This window comes from Sitophilus oryzae, unplaced genomic scaffold, assembly GCF_002938485.1.
Source record: "Sitophilus oryzae breed Bouriz unplaced genomic scaffold, Soryzae_2.0 scaffold_935_pilon_pilon, whole genome shotgun sequence".
Taxonomy (NCBI): Eukaryota; Metazoa; Arthropoda; class Insecta; order Coleoptera; family Curculionidae; genus Sitophilus; species Sitophilus oryzae.
Window position 1 is genome coordinate 1,488,051 of NW_022147567.1, and position 27,847 is coordinate 1,515,897.

The 27,847-nt window shown below is 32.5% G+C and overlaps 1 protein-coding gene across 2 annotated transcripts in view; it reads left to right on the plus strand.

The window, feature by feature from the left end:
* The window catches only part of LOC115890863 (tyrosine-protein kinase Src64B-like), a 220,530-nt gene that overhangs the window by 90,271 nt on the left and 102,412 nt on the right, over positions 1–27,847 (plus strand). The gene's annotated exons all lie outside the window — the stretch shown is intronic.

Sequence of the window (27,847 nt, forward strand, 5' to 3'; positions counted from 1 at the left end):
TGAGAAGTGTAATTAACAGATCAAATGACTTACCTGTAGGAAATTTGATCCTAATTACACGATCAGTTTTGTCCGAAGTACTACATAACCCACGCCATCTTATAAAATAATAACAGTGATAATTAATATTATGTATGAACCACATCACAACTATACCTAGAGCCTTGGTCACTCCCACCCCTCACAAGCCGATCTCTTATCAAAACTTATAATGACATTGGTGGGGCGAGTCGCAGCGAGGACGGTGCGGAGCGGCGTTGCCACGTTTATTTTTGTATGTCGCACGGATTTCAGCAAGACAAGACTTACTCTATTTGTATTCCTTTTATGTAGTACGAGGACAAAACTGATCGTGTAATTAGGATCAAATTTCCTACAGGTAAGTCATTTGATCTGTTAATTCTACGCTGTGTTTGTCATAATGTGGATCAACCTGGTCTCACTACCGGTTTCGGAGCCCTACTCCATCATCAGGTGAGCTTGGCCAGATCCACAAAATGACAACCACAACGCAAAGTAGTTAATTCCGACTTGTCGGAAAGTATCGGTTAAATATTAAGTCCCGAACCGGAGATAGCGGCCTGCGTGCAATGGTAGTACTTTCGTATCACCGAGGCGCGATAGTAAAAGATATTAATATAATAAACTATCGATAGTAAAAGGATGGTAAAAGGCTTTTTTTCAGGCAAGCCAAATTATAAAATAGAATACAAATTTCTTGCAGTATAGATATATACTACCGGTTTCGGAGCCCTACTCCATCATCAGGTGAGCTTGGGCAAATCCACAAAAAAAGGACTTAAAAATTCTGTATTTCGAAAGAGACTATAACAAAATATCAAGTGTGCTTTATTTTTGGAAAAGTAATTTTAAATTCTTTATAGTTAATTAAAAATATACAGGGCGTCCCAAATAAAAAATCAATTTTTCTGTTGATAACTCTTAAATTATTAATTTAAAAAAATATACCTAAACCACTAAATTTTACTTAAAAAGGTGTTTTGGAAAATACAAATTTTTCCGTAGCAAAAGAGTTAAGTTGTTAAAAAGTTTGTTAAAAATGCATATTTTGAAAAAAACCGTAACTCCAAAACGGTAACAGATATCCATCTAAATCATATTTTAAAAAACTTTTAAGGTCCGAGTTCTGTTAAAAATCTTGTATAGGTAGGTACGTCGGTATAAAGTAATCGTCAACTGATCTATTAGAATATCTCTAGATGTATTATTTTCTTGAAATGTGTACTATTGTGAAAAAGTTTAATAAAGAACTAAAAACGTACTAACCACTTCGAATTACATTCTAGGGAACTCTTAATGCGTCGAATAAGTGATCTTGTCGAAAGAAAACCCTCGGCATCTCTTAATAAGATCTGGCCCTAGGCGCAGGGTTTAACGAAAATCGCCGTTTTACTACACCCTCCGTTTTAGTTCGAGTTTCACCCCTCTTCGAGCTGCGTTCTAGAAACTTTTTCCATAAACTTCCCAATTTGTCATAAACCTTTTAGTTTTAAGTTGTTGCTCAAATTTAAAGCTTTAGATAAAATATTGATGGTAGGGATCGGCAAGACAAGAAATATTGTCTTGACAAGCAATTTCTTGTCTTGTCTTGAAATATTTTCAAGAATTAAAAAAAATCTTGTCTTGACCATTTGAGAGTTGATTTCTTGTCTTGATTCAAGAAATCTTGAAATTTCTTGATATCTTGACAAAAGGGGAATCCCCGTTTAAAATTCGTTTACTAAAGGGGAACCCCCTGTTTAAAAGTCGCGGGGAGATTGGTTAATGTGATGTTTATGCTTTATGCGTAAAATCGAGGGTCAGGCATCTAATTTTCAAAAAATTCAAAAACTTTGGGCTCATTATACTACAGTAGCCAAGATCATCAGATTTACATAATTTTGTTAATTATTATTATTATTATTTAACATTAAAATGAGTGATTGTGATGGTTTGTTGAGCAGCAAATCTGAGCCATTCGTAATTGAATCTGGTTCTCAGACACCTGGACGTAGAAGTTTAATTAGTGACTTTGACAGTAGTGACGGTGATAATACTACTACAGATAAAAACAGTCAAAACAACAATGATAAGAGCTACTCTACTTCAGTGGCGTACATTAAAATGTATTATTTTTTATTTTAAAAGTTTTACGTTAATTCAAAAAGTCGGTATGCCACTGAAGTAGACCCGCTTTGTAAAGTTTTTTTATTCTAATATCGTAAGCCATAACATATCCAAAAAATTATAAAAAAGACATTTAAAAATTAAAAAATGATTAGGCATTAAAAAAGTTTCCAATTTAATTTGGCCTACACTGACATTTTGCCAACTTTGGACGTCCGATTTTGGACGTACTTATGTCAACTTTGGACATTGGACATCCGACAAAGTGCCGCTTCGTACAAATATTTTTTGCTTAATAATTTTTTATCCATCAATAATTAATGGATATTCATATAATATACAAATACCTAAGTAAATGAGTATTTCTTTTTTATTTTCAAGAAATTTCAAGATTTTCTTGATTTCTTGTCAAGAAATCTTGATCTTGAGAAGAAATTTCTTGTCTTGAAAACCAAAAATCATTTCTTGTCTTGATCCTGTCTTGAAATCAAGACAAGATCAAGAAGTTGTCAAGAAAATGACGACCCCTAATTGATGGATAAAATAGCATTTTACGTTCTCATTTAAAAAAAGTCCTAAATTTAAAACATTGTAGTTTATGAATTATCGCTAAGTCTCACAAACTTCAAATTTTAAATATTGGTTAGCGTTTACCCCATAAAGGAAGGAAAAAAGGTAAACTCACGAAATTTAATTGTTTATTAAATGAAAAATAATGATATTAAATCAGTTTAATATTACCGAAAATAACTTTCTCTGTGATTTAGGAAACACCTTTACAGGGAATTTAGGAAACACCCTTACAGGGTGCTACAAATTCGAGGTACGAGCATTGGTATCTCGGAAACCGTAAAAGATACGAAGATGGTTAAATTGGGGCAAAGTTGCGCCTTGGGATGTTCACCAAGATGTCATCTAAAAAGTTTTAAAAATTTCAAGGATTGCTGAATTTTCTGGAAAAAACGTTTTTTTTTGAAAATCAATTTTATTTTCTCCTGTCGTTACTTTTTAAAAAATCAAAAAACTAATAGTACATTCTCATAGCTACTTTATTAGGGCTATCCGTTAGTATTTTTAGATTTTCAAATTAGCTGATAATTTGTGAGATACAGAGACCAACTTGATTTTTTTAAATACGGACCTGCATTTTTATTTCAGATTTTGAAAGAAGTCGGTCTCCTGAGTACAATGATATGCCACACTTTATACTTTTTTTTGTTTTGGGTTCCTTAACAACAACAGAACTAAGTCCGACTCTGTTTTTTTTAATTATTTAATCTGATTATATTCACTGCAACAATATTTATCAGCGCTAATTAATATTGAATTAGGAAATCGAACCAGTTGAAAGATTCAAATAAATATCCAGGTCAGCAAATTAAAGATATTATTTTTAACTTTTTTATTGTGAATTTGAAATCTGAGCTTTGATCTGAGCATAATATTAATTGTAGTTAAATCAACTTCTACAAACTGGTTTCTAATGCTCTAGATGTTTGAAAGGGTTACCACCCTTCCTATTGCACAAATTTATTATTCGTTTAATTTTATTTATAGCTCTTTGAACATACCTTCTTCTTATACTTCCGAATGCATTTTGTATTCTTTATAGTAAATGTTTAAAAATATTGATTTCACTTTTCCTAAAATGACGTCAAGTAATGCCCCCCCCCCTGGCGTCAGGTGCAGGAACCTCACTGGCCATTATACTACTCTACCATTTCCAATCCATCTTCCGGGGAAATTATTTGATTGTTTGATTTATATTTATATTATTTTTAATTTTTTTATTGCAATGAATTTTTCGTATTCAATGTTTTACCCCACGTCATTGATAAGTTTGAAAGCTTATCAATATTGTAACGATGAATGGATTAAATATTTAAAAAAACAGAGCCGGACTTGAAATTAGTTTAAATAAATTGTGTTCAAATGTTCGAAACAAAAAAATACTAAGTGTGGCATACCATTGTATCAGGGACCGAGTTCTTTCAAAACCTGAAATAAAAAATGCAGGTCCGTATTTAAAAAAATTAGTTGATATCTCACAAATTATCAGCTAATTTTAAAATCTAAAAATACTGTCAGATAGCCCTAATAAAGTGGCTATGAGAATGTTCAATTAATTTTTTGATTTTTTAAAAAGCAACGACAGGAAAAAATAAAATTGATTTTCAAAAAAATGCGTTTTTTTTTCAAAAAACTCAGCAATCCTTGAAATTTTTAAAACTTTTTTAATGGCATCTTGGAGAACATCCTAAAGCGCAACTTTGCCCCAGTTTAACCATGTTCGTATCTATTACGGTTACCGAGATACCAATGCTCGTACCCCGAATTTGTAGCGCCCATACCTACTTATTATTTTAAAATAATTTATTTGATAAAATTATTCTTTTCTTTTTACGTTTTTAAAATAATCTTTTAGCAATTTTGATTGGTGGTATCCAGTTATCTCTGTTATTAACTAGTGAACCTTAACAGCTATACCGACCATTCCGTCAACAATATGGTCATAATCCTTTCTCAAAACAAAGTCCAAACCACTGTCAATGGTATTTGACAGTGGTTTGGACTTTGTTCTTGATTTTAATATTAAGTTTTTTACCATGGGCCTTTGTGAAAATGAACAAACTCTATAACTGATTATAGAGTAACAATCACACGATTTTAGACGCCTCCTTAGATTGTTTTAAAATATTATGATTTTTAAGATATACAATAATGGGCTCTTTCACAAAAAATACCCAATTCAAAGACAAACTCTGAAATAGAAGAATATTTTCAGTATATTTATCCAAAAAAAAATAGTTCCACGACATTGAATAATTTTTTTATAGGCCCTCAAAATTGCTTTAATTTGAAATAATTTTAAAGCGCCAATTGATGACGTATGAAAAATACACCCAATCACATTGCAGAACCGTGCTCGTGCGCCAGCCATCAACTGGCAACATTGCGATTTGATTTGACCAGCACCACCTCAACTCAAGGCCAATCAACATGATATGGGCAAGGCAAATATAGCGGCGAAGGCAGCGCATTATTAAATTGTTTACCTTTAACCTGAAAAGCCGATAGTGGTTTCTTGTTCCGATTGCATACCAGAAATAATTAATTATCTCTAGTTTGGTGTGATCACAAAATTGTGATAAAATAACAGTGTAATAAAAATCCAAACCAGATATTCCACATAGAGAACTTCAAACTTTTGTGCTTGTCGTACTCCTCTATTATTAATTATTTTAAGGTAAGAACTAGAAGTATTTATCAAGATATTACACCTAAATGAGTAAAAAGCCTTCGCCGCCAGTCTGCATAGTACTTTATAATGATTACTTACAATAATCAAAAGATACGTATTAAAGGGTAGGTATTAACATTTTATTGTAGCATGCCTTTTACATGCTCTGTTCCAAATTGTCACGGGAATTATAGAGGGGGTCCCAAGGTTTCTGCTTTTATATTCCCCAAAAATGACGAGCTTCGTAAAAATGGTTGACAGCTGTAGGAGCTATTAAAAGATATAATTTCACTCCTACTAGTAGTTCTCGGGTAAGAAGTGCATTAAATATGCCTCAAAAAGGCCAAAGGCCAAAGCCTCTGTTACCCTAGTGGAGATGTTGCCACGCCCTTTCTAATTTGAAGTTCAATAAAACACAAAGTTTACTTAATCTGAATGAGTTACATAGAGGCCACTAGCTTTTTAATTTTAACAGCCGGGTGGTCGGGGTTTAAAGATATTAATAAAAGGGCGCCACGAGATTATACTCTATGAACTCGGCATAAAAGATGTTACTATTAAGTAGACTTCAACACTAACCTCGAACTGTTGAGTGCAACTACCATGAACTTCAAATACTACTATAATTCGTTAAACTTAAGTGACTCTAACTTAACTATGAGACTAGACTGTAAATAATAATACTAAAAATATTTAAGCAATTTATTAAAATATCAAAAAGTTTATATTTAAAGAAATGAAATTGAAGTTAAATGAAATGTAAAGTTAAATGAAATTTAAATCAATAAGTACTAAACCTATGACGTCAAACCCCCTTATCTAACTTAATACTACATACAGACAGGGTGGTTTACATAAAGCCAATCTAAATCTAAACAGTCTTACTCTAATCGATCTACAATCTTGAAACAACTCGGAAGTTCCTCCGGCTGAGCTACGGTGTATAGCTATGAGGTGGCTACAGCAGGGTACAGCAGCTCGGTGTACTGTCACTGGAGCCCTTCAGCAAATGTACAGGCAGGTGTAGGACTTCAAAAGGTGAACATGAAAACCCTAAATAATATTGGTAGTCTTAGAAAAGAGCCTCAATTATAGAACAAGGACTAGCACAACGTGTAGGAGTTAATGAAGGTAATAAAGAAGGACTAATTAAATCTGAACTTTACCTCAACGAGGGTTTATGATGTCCAACGGGTAACTCTACACACGGGCAACAGGAACGGATGGAATTCTGGACTGTTCTGTGCTACGGTCTGGATCGGTCTTCTTGCTCTACAATTACGAACAACCAAATAAGATTTAGGAAAGATAACACTCAACTAATCTTTCTACACCACGTGGGCGCGGAAAAGTCGAAAACCAGTCAACAATACGAATAAAAATCAGTTGAGCATTGACTTAGACTAGGCAGAAGAATTATAGCACACCTTGGAACTGTTCGGGGACTTCTTGGGCACGTGGAATCGGAATATCGGTCGGAGAATTTGGCTATTTTAATCCCATTGCGGAAATTGGTCGGCGGTCCATAAAAATCATCAAAATCGAACCACGTCTCTGACCAAAGGTGTTTCGGAAGCCTTAATCCTTCTTTACGAAGACCTGCTATTCGCCAACAGGGAATGCTTCACGAAACGGCAGCCAGTTCTTCACGACGACACTCTTCAGCCGGTGGGTACACAAGAAGTGATGCAAGGATTCGATTTCCTTCACAAAATCAGATTTCAACCGGAAATCTCCCTCCAGGATATAGATAGAGAACTATATATCTCGACTAGTCCAACTCACAAAAAGGCATAAATAAAAAACGACGTTCTAGAATATTTTTCATTGTCATATTTCATATTCGGTCAATGAACGAACTTATTCACAAATTCCCAGCATTAAATGAACGAATTGCACACTGCGATCCACATCAAAAATAACCAATTTAACTACGAAATTTGATCTGATAATTATAAAATTTCAATAACCAAAACAAAGGATAAATAGATCCAAAAACATCTGATTTGATCTGACAGTGACAAGGGACAAGTGATGACCAAAGATTTAGAGAGATGGACAAAAATTCTAATGCTGGGCGGCATCCAGTAACAATATTCTGTGGCTCTATAGCGCTGTGTATATCGGGTTGCATAATGGTAAAATTTAAATAAAATAATATTTAACAATAAAATTATAGTAAACATGATGCAAAAATAATAGCTATTTGCGATATTTTATGAGCTAGCACACAGAGGTCGTTGCGAGGAAATTTGACTGTTACAATTCAGTTATGACTACTGCTTACACTTACGTCACTATAAGTAAAATATTGGAAGAAGAATCAAGCTTTTTACATCAAAAAGATCACAGAAAGATATTGACAACATTGACATTTGAAAATATAAATGGCCTGGATGTAAGTCTTTTTTTAGGTCACAATTTCCCCTCATATACGTCAGAATTTATTATTAAATCCATCTTGTTCAGAATATCCAATATTTTATTGAAGAACTATACAAAAAAAGGAATGACGTCTTTACCACAAAGACAATACCCTATGTAAAAAGAAAGAGTAAAGAAAACTAAGCTAAGCGTAAGTTTTAATTACGAACCCCCAAAAAGGTATTTAGTTTTTTTTCTATATAAAATCTTGTAACACGTATTATATTTTTAATTTATCCTCACCTATTATAGTTTAAATTTATTCCCATTCGTGTAATGCTGCAAAACAAAAAAGATTCCATATTTTTTGACCCAAGACAGTGTAGTTTATAATTCGAAGAGCATTTACCAAGGCTTTTACTAAGGCAAGTAACTTCCTATACTGTCCATAATAGTATATATTTATCAAACGTTCAGTAAATTCTAAACTATGGTAGGTATCGTAAGTGTTTGCAATTGAATATTTAGTTTATATATATTATATATATATATATATATATATATATATATATATATATATATATATATATATATATATATATATATATATATATATATATATATATATATATATATATATATATATATATATATATATATATATATATATATATATATATATATATATATATATATATATATATATATATATATATATATATATATATATATATATATATATATATATATATATATATATATATATATATATATATATATTTTCTGTCATATATTTCTGGTTATTTCTTTTTCCGATGATCTTGAACACCCTATATATGCTACTTCAAGTTTGAATATTTTAACACTACTTATTTTCTGAGAAAGCAGACCTTTTTATAAAAAGTAACTAACTGATGTTTTCATAAAAGTAATAATACAAAAAATTCCATACTTATGAGAACTTTAGGCTCGCTGTAAATTAAAAAATTAGTGAAATATTACGTAATCTAACCCGACATTTGTGTGAAAATGTCTATTTGGAAACAAAACAGTTGTAAAATACGCGCCAAATAAAGCACTTCTAACTCCGCCATATTGGAAAAGGTTGAATGGCCTTGTGTGGAGGTGGTGATGGGTCAGCATGCTGGCCCGGCCGCGGCCGTGTTGCCGCTTTTCAACCTGCCAGGTGTGACGTATTAAAAATAAAGTGCGGATTTTTATTCTGGGCTTTTTAGTTTTTATTTATTTTCTTAAAAACGACTTCAAATTTTTCGAAAGTGAGATAGCAGAAAGTTCTAGAATTAATTGTTTTATTCAATTATGCTAATTCCAAAATATAGTGAAAGAGCCCATTAGAATGCGATCCAAAAAAGACGGCGTCAGAGTTGGTTTGGAACTTAGGTTTGGAAGTGAAGATAGCTGTCAATTTACATGTAAAATTATATGGGGCATGTCATCGATCGTCGTTTCCAAGCCAACTTGATACCTTTTTTGTTGATCATACGGTATATCATTTGTTCCTCCCCCCATCTCCCCCCCCCCTCCTATATATTATATATTATTATATATCTCACTACTTTTTGTAAGTACATTTTAGCAGCATTTAAAACAATAATTTATAAAAAAATCATTTAATTTCAGTTGTCTTTACTCTCGTAACAATCTATAAGATTTTAACTACTTCCTATTTATTTATGTTAGTTATTGGAGTGGGTTACGTTATTTTTCAACCATTAGTTCCAAAACATTCATTACCTTCTATTAAATTCAGATAAATAATAATTATGAAGCTATTCAAAATCTGAATGTATTTTTTTATAATTTTACTAACTGGTCTATTAATTTCAGTTTCACTTTCTTTTTTCTCAAGAACAGAGTTATGCATGAACGTCCTCTAATTGATGAATGCACTCGCTCTACGAGTTAACCTGACCCACTTTTTTTCTGCGGTATTATTTTTAATGTAGAAATAACTATAGTACTATTATATTTATCCTGTTTTTTTTCTGGTTAAATTATATAATTTGTTTACATTAAGTATTTGTTTTGTTTTTTATTGCTTTATTTATTTTATTGAAAAAAATTGAAATATGATTAAAAATAGGATTTGGGCATTATCTTCTAACCGGAAGGATAAGACACTAAAAAGGCTCCTTAATTAAAAATTAGTGTTCTTAACATAGCCATGGCATATTGAAATTTAAAATACAATTTTGTTTTAAGCGAAAATGTCAAAAGTTGACATATTATAGGTCATTCTATTCGATATAATATATTAGAGTGTCATTTTCTCTCGAACAAAGTAAAAAAATACCGAGGGTGCCATTTAAAAATCAAAAGTTGTAGTCATTTCCGGTGAAACAGGAAGTGGTCGAAAAAATTGAATACGGCAATCAATCCTAGTTTATGTCATATGTTTTGATCTGTATATCGCTGTTGAATTTTCGTCGTACATTGCAAATCTCGTTTTTATCTGAAAAAATAGAAAGTTATAGGGGTGAAGAGCCACTTTAGAGAGGCACCCGGTATACTTTAAAATTTACGGGTAATGTTATTTTAGGCTATCATCTGTCAAGAGAAATTGTGGTTAGAAAAAAAGTTTATTCTTTTACAAGCTAATTATTAGGCTTTCTCTATGGATACAACTGACTACCGCAAGCTGTTGCTAGGTATTGTATTAATTTTTAATGTATTTTTTAGACCTTGTGAAAGATCGTAAACTCATAAGTATAAAGTACAATATGATAAAAAAAATAACGAAGTCAGCGATGGCTATGAAATGAAGATCGCTGTCATTTTATATGTAAAATTATATGGGGAATGTCATCGATGTTCATTTTAATGTAAAAATGCTTGAAATCATTTCTGTTTTTTTTTCTCGATCATACGGTATAATTGAAACCACTAATTTATTATACTAATTTTGAGGTTATGAATGAGGCTTTTATGCCGTTATCAGGGGTTCAGAACCGGGATATCCCGGTACCGAAAATACCGGGAATTCCCGGTTCTTTTGAGACATCCGAGAACCGGGACTCGAAATTATTAATTTCCGGTTCTTTCGGTATTTTCGGGACTCGGTAATAATAATTAAAAACATCCTTTTTATTACGTGCGAAAGACTTGATACTTTCTAGCGGTTGAAATCAAACTCTTCTAAATAAGTAATGATGCTATTTCTTATTTTTCTTGCTTCTTTTCTCTTTTGAAGTTCCTATAATATTTATTATGTTATGTTTTAATAGATATTGGCATTTTTAATTCAATATTTTAGGGTTTTTGTCTCAAATTCAGTTAAGTTGTTTTATGTTGTTTGATGTGAAATTTAAGTTACCTATACTTTTTTCTTTACTTGTGTTCGTGGTAATTTTTTTCATGACCGATTACTTAATAATTTGATATTGTTTTCATTAAAAATCTCAATTTTTTATCCATTTTACTTTGAAAAGCAATCCCTTGCTTTCTGATTGATGAATAGCATCACCACTGAACAAAAAATAGTCAGTACCGAAAAAACCGGGAAAGCCCGGTTCCTAAGAGGCGCGGTACCGAAATTCCCGGTTCCAAAAAACAGCTCCGGTTCCGGAAACCCTAATGTTGGGAGGCGCCTACTTATGTTTCTATATGCAAGATATAAACGACAACCCTCCTATTATACTTTTAAGTCAAACAACATCTTTACCAGTCTATTTTGATCTGTATATCGCTGTGTTGAATTTTCATCAATCATCAATTAGCTTATACCGTCCACTGCTGAACAAAAGCCTCCCTTAACTCTAGCCATTTCTTTCTATTTTGTGCCACTTGAATCCAGTTTCCAGCTACCCTCTTAATGTCATCTGTCCATCGACTGGGAGGTCGTCCTCTGCTTCTATAGGCCTCGTGTCTCGGTCTCCATTCCACAAGTCTCTTTGTTCACCGTCCATCTGTCATCCTAGCCACATGTCTTGCCCAATTCCATTTAAGATGTAAGACAGATATCACCGCATTTCTTACTCTTGTTCGATTTCGTATTGTATGATTGGGTATTTTATCTCTGAGTGTAACTCCCAAGTAAATCGTTGAATTTTAATCTTATCTTAATCCGTTTATCTGTATAAACGAATTTGAATTTATAACATTGTTATGATGTTTCATCTTTTATCAAACGAGCTCTCATATTATTTTTAATAGCTGGAATTACCACTTTACAATTTTATTTTAGGAACTATCTTGAGTGGTTATTTGCAGCACAAGTTAATACTCGTATACACATCCTTTATATATTATAGATATTAATCAAAATATGCGTGGGAATAATATTGAAAACAAAAAAACCATACGTGTAAAATATGTCCTTAAGCAGCATACTCATATTTTATATTCAATAAGGAAGTGTTTAGATGACCAAAAATCACCTTGTCTGTATAAAGTCATTAAGCATATGATACCACTAAGTGAAAAAATAATTAATCACGATATATTATTTCATCTTATTTTAGAACCTCATACAAGCATCTATTAACTTATCAAATACATACATGTAGTAGTCATCTATGTGTTTAAATCATGCTATTATTTTTTATGTTAATAATAATATAATCTACGCGTAAGTGGCTGTTTTTTTTATAACCCTGATTTTTTATAATCTTGCAGGTCAATAAAATTTCAATGCTATCGATGATATTTTTACAAGATATGTTTTATTAACAATGACTATTTTTTTGTTATTATTAAATATTGATTAAGTACCTTGAATATTACAAGTCCAATAGTTCGTGATTATTTTTAATTCTATTGAATTTTAATTGAATTATCAAGAGATTTCAACGTAGATTATATGTTGTATATAGGGTAATAAATTATTTGCATATTATACTAAATCATATATCTAGTTGGATTAGGTTCATTGATGTGTGACTTGAAGGTAAATTTCAATAGTAGTAACTAAGAGATTATAAGTTTGACCTTTTTTTACATTAATCATATTATTATCAAATTAAAATCTACTTTGGTGTAATACACAAGCTGCAAATAAATATTCACCAAAAAGAATCGGGGGTGATTGCCAAACAAAAAATCATGATATAGACATGATAGCATAGCAAGATAGCAAGCAAAGATAGATGAGATTTCAATTAGTAGGTCAAATATACAGGCTGGTCCAAATTGTATTCGGGAAACTTTGGCAGCATATTCTGCAGATAAAAATAGTAAAAAAGTTAGTATAAATTTATGCCCTAAAATGCTTCGCTTCGGAGATACCAGGGTGTAGAAGTTTCATTTTTATTTCGGTTTCTTCCAAATAATTTATGGACAATCCGTTTTTTTTTCAGTCAATTTTTTTTTCTTCACTACATGTTGGAACTACCGGTAAGTATTACTTCAGCATGCAGCTCTATCTTCTATATATTCTAAATATTCATTCTGTCTTCTCTTCAGGTCTGCCTCTTTTGTTTCTAATATTTTTTTTGCCATATCGTTGTTCCATACAACTCTTGACTTTAACATTTGTCCTATTTTATTGTTTGGGTCTAATTTCAGTCCCACTTCGTACTCCATTTTCCTTCGCTATCCTGTCCAACGGGGACACGAGAAGAAAGTATGCTCTACATTTTCTTGTGTGTTTTCGCAATAGTAACAGCTTGGTGATTCTCCTATTTTAAACCTATAGTGGTATGTCATGAAACAGCCATGGCCGCTTATCAGTTGTGTTAAGAAGAAATTCATGTTCCCGTGCGTTCTATTAACCCAAGGTCGTATATATGGGATGAGTCTTCTTGTCAAAGTGCCAACACTATTCGTTTTTCGTTTCCATCCATCTTTCTTGCCAAAAATCTAGGGTGCGATGTTTTTCTAATATTTTTACTGTTCGCTCAGCTTTACAAATGTGCGACTCCTCTCCCCTGCCGTAGATCTATGGGTACCATGCCTGCAATCACTAGTAGACTCTCTGTAGACACCGTACGAAAAGCACAACATATTCTTATAGCTAGCTTCCTTTGTATTTTCGTAAACATATCTTTGTATTTGTTTACATTTAGGACTTCATACCATATTGGTGCTGCGTATAACATAATTGAATGTGTTACTGCACTTAATATTTGTCGTTTGACTGCTGATGGTTCATTTAGATTCGGTATTAAACATACATAGATACATAGTCCAAAGTAATGTGATTTGAGTTTATTAGATATACCGATTTGGTCATTTTAGAACTGGTCTGGATTTTAACGTGTAAGATAGTGATGTAGGAAGTAGTAGGTGATGTAGCTTAATGAAAAACCAAATGTATTAAAAAGAGATAAAAGTTGGGTTGATACGTTTCTTCTATGCGGTATTGCCGGATTTTGCATCAAAAGTTCAAACCGCACAAGTAGGCGTTTCTGGAAAATGTTGCATCTAGGGTTGGAACCTTATTTTTCACAATTAGTTACTCATTTTACTACAGATGTAGTAGATTATATTTAGCTTAGATATATTATTTTCATTTCAGTAGTATGCATGAAAGTTTTTAAAATAGTTTATTTTGTTTCTACACAAATTTTCCTACAAACATAAAAACCGGCAATACTATATGCCGCTTTTGATTTTGTCTCTCTGTCTGTCAACCGATCATTTATATTATTCTTTGTCTTACACGTTAAAATCCAGACCACACTTCTAAAATGGCCAAATCGTTATAATAAGGTTATAACCAATAATTTCTTTGGAGGAAAGCCCCAAATAACAAAAACTGTATTTTAATTAGTTATTAATAATTATTATATTTTTAGCATAATTTTTATAAAAAAGGTAACTAGGTACTAGAGAAAAACAAAATGTTTATATTTTTTATATCAAAATGTATTCAAACAGCTAACTATGGGGATGATGGATGTCGATAACACCGGCCGATATGACGTCAAATAAATGCTTTTGCCATGTTGTTTCCCCATTTTAACTGAAAAATATGGCTTGTTCTGGATGGCTCTGTCAATATTTTTTGTTGAAATTAGGCTTGCGAACCCACGTTTCGGAATATAAACTGGAGTTTGTATTAAAATATCTTGTAGGTATTTAAATTTTGTAAAAATTATTAGGTCTGATTTTGAAAATTCTATTTATTTAAAAGACAAGGAATATTATATTATTGAGAGTTCAGATCGGTTTTCTCACAATGTACAGGTACAAGCCATATTAATAATTCTCAAAGCAAAGAAGCTTTTCTACATAGTTGACTCACCCTGTATATTGGCAGTATATTATTATAATATGTCAATAGTTCATTTGCTATCATTTTAGAATACAGAACATTGCAAGGCTGAAGCAACTATAAAATTTACTTCAAAGTCGGGAAGGTTAGGTTAGGTTAGTAGCCCATTCAAATTATATTATAAAAATTATAAGCTAGAATAAAAGCTTGATTTTTAGCCTTTCTTTTAAGCGATGATTATAACAAACGGGGCAGTGACCCATCAATTTAAACTTGTTTTCTTAATTTTTTACTAGTTGGATAAGCTGCAGAATAGCCACTAATAATACTAAAAATTTTAAATATCCAATTTATAGATAAGCAAATTACAGTTGTTTAAGTCCGTTATGCTTTCCGAATGTTCAGTTCAAATTTATTGATCGGATTTAGTTTATATGTTTTTTTTTGTCTAATCAGGGAATATTTACGAATAATTGATTATTTTAATGTAATTATGTTTAGTCAGTTCTTTGGCTTAATCAGTTAAACCTAATTAATTTATTTATACACCATTATTTATTAATTACACGATTAATTTTAACCAATTTGTTAAAATTGTTCGTATTTTACATTTTACGTTTATAGGACATTGCTATACATTTTTTTTCTGTGACAATCCTCTATTAAGATTATTAAAGTTATTTTATTAAATTTTATTTTTAACTAAGCCCATTCTCTGTAAAGCTCTGCATTTATTATTATGCTTAGCCTGTATTACTGCCTATTGCAGTGTATGTTCTACCTTCACCCTACATGCTTGGTTATCCGCATAACATCTGTGTTCTGTGGTTTACTATTGTGAATGACATAAAACTGAAATGGACTGAATTGGACCGCAACGTTATTAGGTGGGTTATATCTTGTTTTTTTCTGCACAATTTGCAGTACAGGACCTCTGAAAAAAAAATTCTAGCAAGGCATGGCATGTGTATCGTAATCGTACGCATTCGACTCCTGTTCTGTCCTATCCTTAGTGATTGATTCACAATTATGATACGAGGCAAAAAATTTACTGACTTTGGCATATCGTATAGACTGAAAAGGTGTCAGGACGGCCTAGGATATTTTTGTATAAAATTTTATAATGCCCTCCCTGCAGGGGCGGATACAGGAATTTATTTTAGGGGGGGGGGCAAATAAAAAGTAATGTAGAATGTGCTTTTTAGGGTGCCATTTTTAACCTAAACTAGTTTTGGCTATCAGAAACTTTTAGAAAATATGATACCTATATTGGTAAAATGAAAAAGCATAATATGTAACTTTAGGGAATTTTCAGGATTCTGGAACGTAGCGGCGACAAATATTTAAATCCCCCAATATCAGCGCCAATTTGACAATTCAGGGGCCGTTTGCCAAGTCTGGAGATGCCAATATTTTTCTTATGGTCTAGTTCTATTTTTAGTTATTTCCCTACATATGCGGAAGTCGTAGATGCTAGTTAAAATTATCTCAAGAAAAAACCTTCAAAGTTTTACTGGTAGATCTTTAAATTTATTTTTTTTATGAATTTGAAAAATCACCGGTGAAAATGCAGATGATTAAAATATAACATATTTTTTTATTTCATAAAATTCACCGTTAATTAGGATTTTCAAATTATTTGTCTAAAGTGACTTTATATAAATCATTAATCTTAATTCTGCTGATGATAGAATATTTGGTAAAATTCTGAAATACACGACTTTAAACAATATTAACTTATTAAAAATATTTTAGAATATCCATGTTATTAAAATGTTTAACAAATTAGTATGTACAGAAAATTTATATTCAAAATTTAATTTTTCTATTAAAATTTTCTTAATAATTTTAAAAAGTAATAGGTATGATATGATCATCATAAGTACTTGTTATTTATATAAACTAAGTAACTTCAAGAGGGTTCCTCTTCAATTTTGATAAAAAAAACACGCTATATCTTGAATAGTACACTATAAATGAAACGTTAGTAATCAATAAAAGCTGATTACTGATGTTTCATTTTACATTTTTGACCTAAATATTACATATTATCCAATATATATAATTATATATTATCCAATACTATCCAACTAGGTTAAGATCAACTTTTTCGTTAATTTATTTTTTCTTTCATTAAAGGAAATTAGTCAGTGCTAACTACGACTAAATGTACCTAATGTAAAATATGATCAATATCAACACTTAATTTATATATTAATATAACAACTTAATTTATATTTTCCTTTTTTGAATAAAAAAATCCACGAACATAAAGTCAGAAGCAGAAAAATTAACAATAACTTGAAAGAAGGAATTCTTATTTATCATTTTATTTTTCTGTTTGGTCTCTGTTTTTAAAGATTTTTTTAAAAGCGTATTGATAGTGATGGCACCAATTAAATTTAATGATATTCAGTTAACGATCATGAAACATTTTAATTGATAACTGTAAACAATATTTATTATAGCAAAGATACTTTTTTTAATCTTAGGCATGCACATTAAATCTTTTCGTTTAAATAATACACGTATTAAAGTTGTTTTAAAAGTTGAGACTATTGTTTTAGATAAGCACGCTTATAACAAAATATACCAAATAACAATCCAACTTTGAAATAAACCGTAAAAATAAACGTCTTTAGTTTAGCTAACAATTGAAAATCATAAAATTAAGGAACAACAAACGGCAACATTGTTGGGTGCCTGGGTAGACTAGTGGGACGCAGACGCTAGTTATTTGAAACTGGTTGTTGAAGACTTTGTAACTGACAATAAAATTCTGATATTTTATGTCTTTTTTTTGAAGGGGTTGGTAAAAAAACCTTTTTTACAGGCGAGTGGTGTTCGTTCCCATCACCATTCGAGAGAGACGAACCCCAAACAGTGTGGGAGTCGAATTGTTACCCACTAAAAAAGTCCACCTCCGAGGAGTCAGGTCCTCCTCTCCCCTTACCCGGAACCGCCGCATGGCATTACTTCGGGTTCATACGTGATCTTGGGGTTTATATCTTATCTATGTTATTTTTTTTATCTATATTCTATCCTATTTATTTTTAGGATACTTCCGCATTTCTTGCCTTTTCATCTTTTCCTTTCTCTATTATTATTTCTTTCATAAATGCCCCTACCTTTCCCCATATTTCGCTAGTTTTGGTCATTTTCATAATAAAGGTGTCCGAAGTTAACATTCCTACATCCGACAGTAAGGCAGACCTTCCGTTTTCCCATCTTGGACAGCAGAACAACGTATGCTCGGCATCGTCGATTTCGTCACAGTACATGCAGTTGCCATTTGGTATTTTCTTTATTCTGTGCAAGAAGTCCATGAAGACGCCATGCCCGGAAAGAAACTGCGTAATGAAATAGTCCACTTCTCCGTGTTTCCTACTTGTCCAGTCCTCCACGTTGTGTATTAACTTTCTAGTCCACTTTCCTTTGTCGGATGTATCCCACTCCTCTTGCCATTTTTGATAGGTACCGCGTCGTTGCTGTTTTTTCACCTCATCGTTAATCTCTGCTTTGACATATAACTCTCGCTTTTCCTCAACTGCTAAATGCAACGGGGTCAGCCCAGGTATAACCGATATTGTATGTCTACCAAATTCCAGATTTCAACATAAATATGTGACTGTATGGAGTCTAATCAAAATTCTTTCAATAGTGTTGAAGATCATCTGAAAAACTAAACAAAGAAAGTCATTTATTTGGATTTTGGCAATGTACAAATGATCTTAGCAAATAGGCATTTTAGAACGAGCTTCAAAATTGTTATTTTAAATAAATGACCCATATTTTTGTTTAGATGTTTTTTTTTCCATTTTCTAAAAAGTATGTTATTTTTAAGCCGTACAATCTCATATTTGGGAATAGGGTATCTATCCAAAATAAACACGCTTTTGTTTATCTTGTAACAATTTAACGGTTGTTTTATTTTTCAATTTATATTTGGTTTGAACTGACAACTGACGTATTGTCTTTTCGAGAGTCAAATACAAATAAAGGATTTTGGTGTTTTTTTAACGAAAAATTAGGTTTGAGATGGCGGAGGACTAAAAATGGGACGATGATGTTGAAGCTGTAATGTAAAAGAAGTGTTTCTTGTCACTCTTTTTAACCTTGTTTTTAGAAGAATATTACGATATAAAGTAAATAATATCAGTAAAAATCTGAAAATAAAAGCAAACGAGTTTTCTTATATTGACAGCTCGCGTCACATACGTTATAGCTTATATATTACAAAATAAAAAAAATAAAAACACTAAATCACCACAATACACCAAAACACTTTTACTTTTACACTGGACGGGCGTTTCGCTAACCATGTTAGCATCATCAGCAGATGATTATAAACTCATAGATGATTAGTTACTTACTCGCAGATGATTATAAACTCACGTTTATAATCATCTGCTGATGAAGCTAACATGGTTAGCGAAACGCGGGTCCAGTGTAAAAGTAAGTGTTTTGGTGTATTGTGGTGATTAAGTGTTTTTATTTTGCTGTGTAACACCAAACACCAAAGGTTCCAACCCTCAACTGTAAGCTTATATATTAGCAAAATAAAACACTAATTCACCACAATACACCAACACTTTAATTTTGCTCTAGACGTGCGTTTCAAGCCAAAATGTTTCGCTAACCATGTTAGCATCATCAGCAGATAATTAAAACTTTTTTTGAGTTTTGTTTGTGCTTTGGTGTATTGTGATGGAACTAGTGTTTTATGTTGCAGTTGTAGGTAACACCAAAGGTTCCAACCTCCAACTGTAATAATATTTAATTGTAATTGTCCAACTAATTGTTTAAGATATCATCAAAATCTGAGAACACTATCACTAGAACAAACTATACTGTGTGACAGAAATTGCAACACTCACTAAATGCAAATACAGGGTGATTCTTAAATAAGTGCAAATATTTTCAAGGCTGGTAGATCTCGATAAAAGAAACATATTTTCTCTTTACCGTTTCTCAAAGTCTAAAATATCTGAGTTATTTTACTTTGAAAATTTCCAAAAATCTCACGTCCTCTTACATGAGGCATTGCTAAACGATGTTTTTTTTTCAATACTCCAAAAGCAATAAAACTCGATATCTCAAAACAGATTTTCAGAAAATATAATAAAATAAAATCTGTTTTTTTTTTAATTAAATAAAGTCTGGTTATTTGAAAACCAGACTGGATAAGATAAAATGTTATCACTTACTACACTTTATTAATATAGCTAAGTATATACTGAGTGTTGCAATTTCTATGTCACACGGCATATCTTGAACTTTAAAATATCTGAAAATTTTAAAGTGTCCATGCCGCACTGTGGTCAATTTTTAAAAATTAACAGGAAAATATTAAAAAATCTGATGAGGCTAAGCGGCGTCAAAAACTCCATAAGTAGGCTTTGAAATAGTTGCTAAGAACATTTCATTAACAAATATGTCAAAGGTCGTTGCGAATTTACTGTTATTTTGATTGAAAATGTAATATAGTTGACAAACTAAACTAAATAATCTTGTTATTTGCACATGAATAAAGTTTTTAATTTGGGTATTCCGTGCAAAAAGTTATGTCATTAATACTATCTAAAATGGAAAGAGCAATTGTTGGTGGTAAGTTTTTTGACATTAATGTTCTTCTGTTGAGTATGAAATATGAGTAAATAATTTTGATATGGTTAGATTTTTTTTTTAAATTATTAGAATATACATTTTTTTAACGAACTAGCAGAAACAAGTCTTATGAGGTTTCAATTTTAAATAAAGTTAAGTTGATAGTTAAACCATTAGACAACTTTACCAAAACCTACAAATTTACCGTCCTAGTCCGTCTGTTAAGTCCAAGCCATTTTTTAGGACGTATTGCCCAGATTAAACGCTTGGAGGTTGTTGACTTTTTAAAAGCAACTGTTAGCAAAATATGTAAGATCCATAGTATTATTTTTAGAATATGATAATTTTTAAATATCTAACATATGCAAATGATCGCGACCAAAATCTATTTAAAATAAAAAATAACGAAACTTTTCCAAGTTTTTAATTATTATACACCCTGTATACGACCTGTTCTTATTAATTATATTATTAATGTAATTTTATGATACCTAACATATAAAATCGGATATAGTTATTGATCAAAGTTAAGTAATTTTCACTAATATTTTTTTCCGGCTAATTTGAAAAAATTGACCACAGTGTGCCGGTCAATGTATAAAATTAATGGATATAGCTACCTACTAAATAGTAGGTAGCTATATCCATTAAGATACATAATTCCAGTTTTTTATAGCTTCTTTAAATAAAGAAGCTATAAAAAATTCTGTATGTTTATCAATTTTTTTAATTTTACTATTTTTTATACTGTCGTATGAATATTTTTTATATTGTATAGTGGTTATTTTCTGGCCGTCTTTGTTCAGAAAGACACATTTTGATGAACAAAAGCCGTCCGCTTACAAAACAATACATTGTATTTATTTAGTAATCGTGGCGGAAGAAACGAATCACCATTCGCGAGTTGAATATTCTTGAAATGAGGTTCAAGGTCGCGCGCATTAGGTAATAGTCGTAGTCGTACCATCGGCTGAGTTCTTTAGCAGTAGAGTTACTTAATTCTTTCAGGGAAATCTACGATTTTGCCTGAGGATGAACCAATTTATGTCGTCGATTACATTTTTGTTATTTAAATACCACCTGAAAGTCTAGGTCACACTTTTTTTTAATTAAAATTCTTTAATATTGATCTAAAGTTTCTTGACACTTTGCTAAATCATCTTATAACATAAGTTCAATCAACCAAAAACTGCTCATTCAAAATGTTGAAAGAACTAATATATAATTACTAATAATTACTTTTTTAAAATGACATCTCATCATAATGGTCTTTCCATGTCTCTATTGATTGATCCGCAGAATTTCTTGACACTTTGCTCAGTCATCGTCTCCATACGCGTTCTATGCTAGATTAGATTAGATTCCTAGAAGTGGCTCTCGGCCTGATCCATTGCGACCTTCTCAGATCTATTGTGTTCCTCTTCTGATTCGTAGATTACATTCTCCAGTCCTATCCTTTTCAAAAAGGTTTGGCCACTTGGAAACTGAACCCTCCATGTAGCTCCCTGGCAACGGCCTATAATTGCCTATTACCGAAAACCGCACATTTGCCAGGCTGTCACACCGACATAAAATGTGTTCTGTCGTTTCTTCTTCAGATTGGCAGAACCTACACATAGCTTTGTCTTTCAGTCCCATCAGCTTTACAATGCCCTGTTAAACCACTACGGCTTTGACTGTCTTTCTGTCCATGCTTATCAGGTCTACCGTGAATTTGGCGAATCTTCTACAATGAACTTTTTCGCCTGTCTCTGCCCTTGTGAGTTTCTTCACCATTCTAGAGATTTGTTGGCCACCCATCGCTTCGTGGCCATTCTCGTGACCGCCTTTGCACAGCCGCAGAAGGGTTCTGGGTCTATGAATGGCATTGATGAGCCTTGCTTGGCCCTTTCGTCTGCCTTTCCTTTACCCTTGTGACCCTCGTGCTCTGGTACCCAGGCCAAAGTAACAACGCTACGTTCGCCTAAAGTATTCAGAGCACGCACACAGTCCCACACTAGTCTAGAATTGACCTACGCGGAGCCGAGTGCCTTTAGCGCTGCTTGGTTGTCTGTGAAGATGGCCACAGAACGATTTGTTCTTTGTTGCCTTATTATTTCTTCTACGCAATATTGGGTTGCCGTTATTTGTGACATCCTTAGATAGGGTTACGTGGAAGAATATCCCTTGTTTCGGCCCTACTATCCCAGTTCCTACGCCTTCTGACGTTTTTGAGCCGTCTGTGTACTAGGTTGCCTCAGCTTGAATGCGTACACCTTTGCTCTAGTTTTCCCTTCCTGGTACGGTTATATTAAATTTGTTGTTGAAGCCTATACCTTGTAGCTGTTGCATCAAGCGGTAATCTCAATACTTTGTCTGCTTTTAGCTCTTCGGCTCTTCGATTGGCTTCTGGTTAACAGCACTATGCGCCTGGCTTATGTGCTACTGACCGTGAATTAACCTGTGCATATCAGATCTGGCTTCGCCTTGTATGAAAATATGTAGTGGTGGTGAGTTCTCGTTCTATGCTAGGACAGGTAATAGACATGTTTGTCGAAGATAAAAATAAAGTTATGTCATAACTAGTTCATAGGGAGAGATACATTGTTTGCAAACTTTTTTTTTATGTCATTCAGTCAACCAAAAACTACTCATTCCATATCCCTTTTGATTGATCCGTATGTTTTTTTGTGCTCCCTGAGTAAAAAAACATGTACAAAAAGGTGAAACAATGAAATAAGGTATTGGGGACCATGTTTGGTCAAAACAGCATAATATAAAGCGGTTAGAAGCTCGGGTTGTCCACAGGGCACCTCATTGGAAAAAACGTAAATTTAAAGAGGCCGTTTTTATTGCAAACAATAACAACATTTTTAGCAAACCTAGTACCGAAATACCTACGATATGGCAACCACTGATAAAACGCTCCAATGCAGGCATTCTATGTGGACAACCTCACGGTTGACTGCACCCAACTTTTTCACGGGCGAATGCCTGACCACAGTATACAAGCTCAGTACTTTTAGTAATTAGTTTAGTTTACATTTGATAAGAGGCAGTAATCCTTCTGACCGAAACGTTGTGTTATAAATATTCCTTACTCAAAACTAGATTTGCGTATTTTTCTTGGGCATTGCCCGAATTCGACTATTGAGCGTATTATACAGGGTGGCCCATCGAAAACGTTCCGCAAGGCATAACGGCCAGGATATTTTTTTTTTCAAAAAATCCAAAAACACGTCAATTTTGTTTGTGAGGGGGACGACTTTTGCCCCAAAAATGATTGCAAAATCTTCAACCCTCTAAGCGGGGGTGTCATCCCCCAACTTTTTTCAAATGGGAAGGGGGGTCAAGTGGCGCCGCAATGAAAAGAACTTTCTATTCTCTATATTTCCCCGCTTCGTTTTTGAAAATCAGTCGAGTCATTGAGAAAATATGAGGGATTGAAATTTGAGTTTAAACATTTATCAGAGTAAATGATAAGGATGAATTCCTTCGCCCAATTTGCTGTTTTTTCATATTATTTCTAGATGTTTACGCATTTTTTCACTTGCCACAAGGTTGAACGATCAGGTGCGGTCTCAATATCGTTAAACTGACCCACAATAGAATTTCCAAAAATACCAGCCCGCGACGATCAAAATCATCATCGTTGAGTTCTTGTACCAACTGAATTTTGTACGGGTGGAACTTTGGACACTTGTACGATTCACGCCGGTCACGGTCTTATTGGCTAATTTTCTTGTACTCAGCGTACTATCCATCGCAACTTGGCCCAATACGAATACCTCCATAGCTTCATTTACTACAGGATTTTCCCTCTGCCTCTTTTTATTCATAACGGAACCAGTTTCGTGAAATTTTGCTACTAAATCGCGAACAATTTTGCCATAAAGGTGTTTGTCAGGATGGCGTTCATTGAATATCTGCGCAAATGGATTGCCACATTCATTATTTTTAAAATAAAGTTCGATTATTTTTACTTTTTCTGCAAGTGAGATTGTTAAAAAAGTTTAACGATATTGAGAAGAACTTCAACGCACAAGTCACAAAACAGCTATCTAACAACTACCGCACCTGATCGTTCAACCTTGTGGCAAGTGAAAAAATGCGTAAACATCTAGAAATAATAAGAGAAAACAGCAAATTGGTCGAAGGAATTTATCCTTATCATTTACTCTGATAAATGTTTAAATAAACTTTTCAATTTTCAATCCCTCATATTTTCTCAATAACTTCTTTCTCGCCATTCATAGACCCAGAACCCTTCTGCGGCTGTGCAAAGGCGGTCACGAGAATGGCCACGAAGCGATGGGTGGCCAACAAATCTCTAGAATGGTGAAGAAACTCACAAGGGCAGAGACAGGCGAAAAAGTTCATTGTAGAAGATTTGCCAAAATTCACGGTAGACCTGATAAGCAAGGACAGAAAGACAGTCAAAGCCGTAGTGGTTTAACAGGGCATTGTAAAGCTGATGGGACTGAAAGACAAAGCTATGTGTAGGTTCTGCCAATCTGAAGAAGAAACGACAGAACACATTTTATGTCGGTGTGACAGCCTGGCAAATGTGCGGTTTTTGGTAATAGGCAATTATAGGCCATTGCCAGGGAGCTACATGGAGGGTTCAGTTTCCAAGTAGGTTCAGTTCAAAAGTATTTAGCAGCATTTAAAGAATATATTAAAAATGCAAGAGATTTTATTACAGTTGGTTTGTTTCAGATGAAGGCTTGAAATTTTAAGGTGGTATTAGCTATCCTTGCAGTATTAACGTGGATTATATAATATGAGCATGAACTCAAATATATAATAAATAAAAGGACTGTCTTCCGTGATATTTTTTACAATAATTTATTTGGACGACGACCGACGTGACTGGGTACCGTACAGTGCGTAATGGTGCCGGAAAAGAACTAAGCCATCGAATAAAGAAACGAAGCGGTACTCTCCAAATCGGATTTATATAATTTGCTTTAATCATAAAGGACGGTCCTTAATTTGGATTGTGTAAGAAAAGAAGTAAATAAGATGAAAAGAAAAACTGTTTCTACTTTTGACCTTTAAATTTACATTTGTCAAATGTTTTTGGGCTTATTTTAAACTCGTTAGGAAACACTATACAGGATGAGTCTTAAATAAATGCAAATATTTTTAGGGGTATATTTCTGCCCCCGAAACACGTCTATGAGGTTTTTTATGAAAAAAAAATTGATAATTTGGATTTTTTTTTGAATTTTTAGTTAATAAATGTGGCAATATATGTAGTAGATTAAATTTACAAGAAAGAAAATCCAGAAAATATCCCGTGGTTTTCAAAATTTAAGCGAAAAATCATTTTCAAAGTAAAATAGCTCGGTTATTTTGGACTTATTTAAGAAACATGGTGTAAAGAAAATATTATGTTTCTTTTGTCGAGATCTACCAGGCCCAGGGTTGCCATCTTTTGTATTTAAAAAATCGGGACAGTACTGGTGCAACCTTTTTTCTTAAATGTAAAATTTTATGTGCCCATCGGATTTTGAAACATTGTTTTATACCTTTTTGCGTTAACTTAAAAAACTATTCGAAATTTATAAATAATTATGTAAAAATGAAAGGTTGAAAACAAAATTAGTAAACAATCAATTAAATCTAAAACAACTAGAACAAAACCTAAACAAAATCAAAAGTTTCAGCTATATAATCTGTATAATGGGCTCTTTCACAAAAAATAAAATACCCAGTTCAAGGACAAAATCTGAAATAGAAGACTATTTTCAGTATATTTGTCCAAAAAAAATAGTGCCACGACATTGAATAATTTTTTTATAGGCCCTCAAAATTGCTTTAATTTGAAATAATTTTAAAGCGCCAATTGATGACGTATGAAAAATACACCCAATCACATCGAAGAACCGTACTCGTGCGCCAGCCAACAACTGGCAACATTGCGATTTGATTTGACCAGCACCACCTCAACTCACGGCCAATCAACATGATATGGGTAAGGCAAATATGGCGGCGAAGGCAGCGCATTATTAAATTGTTTACCTTTAACCTGAATAACCGTTAGTGGTTTCTAATAATAATAATAATAATTAATTATCTCTAGTTTGTTGTGCTTCTGCAACACGTTTGTTTAGTTCTTAGTGTTCAGTGCATGGTGTGATCAGAAAATTGTGATAAAATAACACACAGTGTAATAAAAATCCAAATAGACATTCCACATAGAGAACTTCAAACTTTTGTGCTTGTCGTACTTCTCTATTATGAATTATTTTAAGGTAAGAACTAGAAGTATTTATCAAGATATTACAACTAAATGAGTAAAAAGCCTTCGCCGCCAGTCTGCATAGTACTTTATAATGGTTACTTACAATAATTAAAAGATACCGTATACGTATTTCCTGAGTTGATCCATAGATGTCAACATTTGAGGTTCTATCGCTATTAGTAGGGAGCTATTGTATTCATGTTAGTGTTACACCGTTAACGTTAAATTTGGCTTTTGCACTATATCTACAATGTAAGTTGTAAATATTTAGTTTATAAATGAAAAGAATATTATTAATTTTATGAAAAGAACTAGGTAATTACCAAGAACTATATATTTTTGTTTGCAAAAAATATATTTGTGGCTAGAAAACAATATTTTATAATATACGGACCAAAAAATATAAAAGCGTTAGTTTTAAAAAGAACTGAACCCTAACTCTCATAATAAGACACCAAAAACATTAGACGATCAAATCTATTTTTTCAAGGCTCCTTGATTAAAAATTAGTGTTTTTAACACAGCCCTGGCGCTCTAGATTCAAATTTAAAATACAATTTGTTTTTGAATGAATATGTCAAAAGTTGACATATGATATGTCATTTGATTCAGAGTGTCATTTTCTATCGAATAAAGTAAAAAAAAAATAACGAGGGTGCCATTTAAAAATCAAAAGTTGTTGTCATTTCCGGTGAAACAGGTGACCGAAAACAATTGAATACGTCAATCATTCCTAATTTATGTCATATACTAACATACCAAATCTCGTTTTTTTATCTGAAAAAATAAAAAACTTATAGGGGTGAGCCACTTTTGAGACGCACCCGGTATCGGGTGGCCGAAAAAAAAATGTTTTTTAATTTTCTTAAAGTTGTCTTAGGTGTAGATACAAAAAATCAAAACTTTAAAACCAAATCAAGCCGCTTTACTGTAATGATTATAGGAAAAATTTGGTATATGTACTTTATTGATAAAAATTAAACAAAAAATTTTTAATTTAAAAAAATATATTTGATATTTTCAAAAAAAAATCATAATTATTTTTTTCAATCCTGTAGGAAATATCCCTTAGGTAATATATTATTGAGATATATTAAACAAGTCA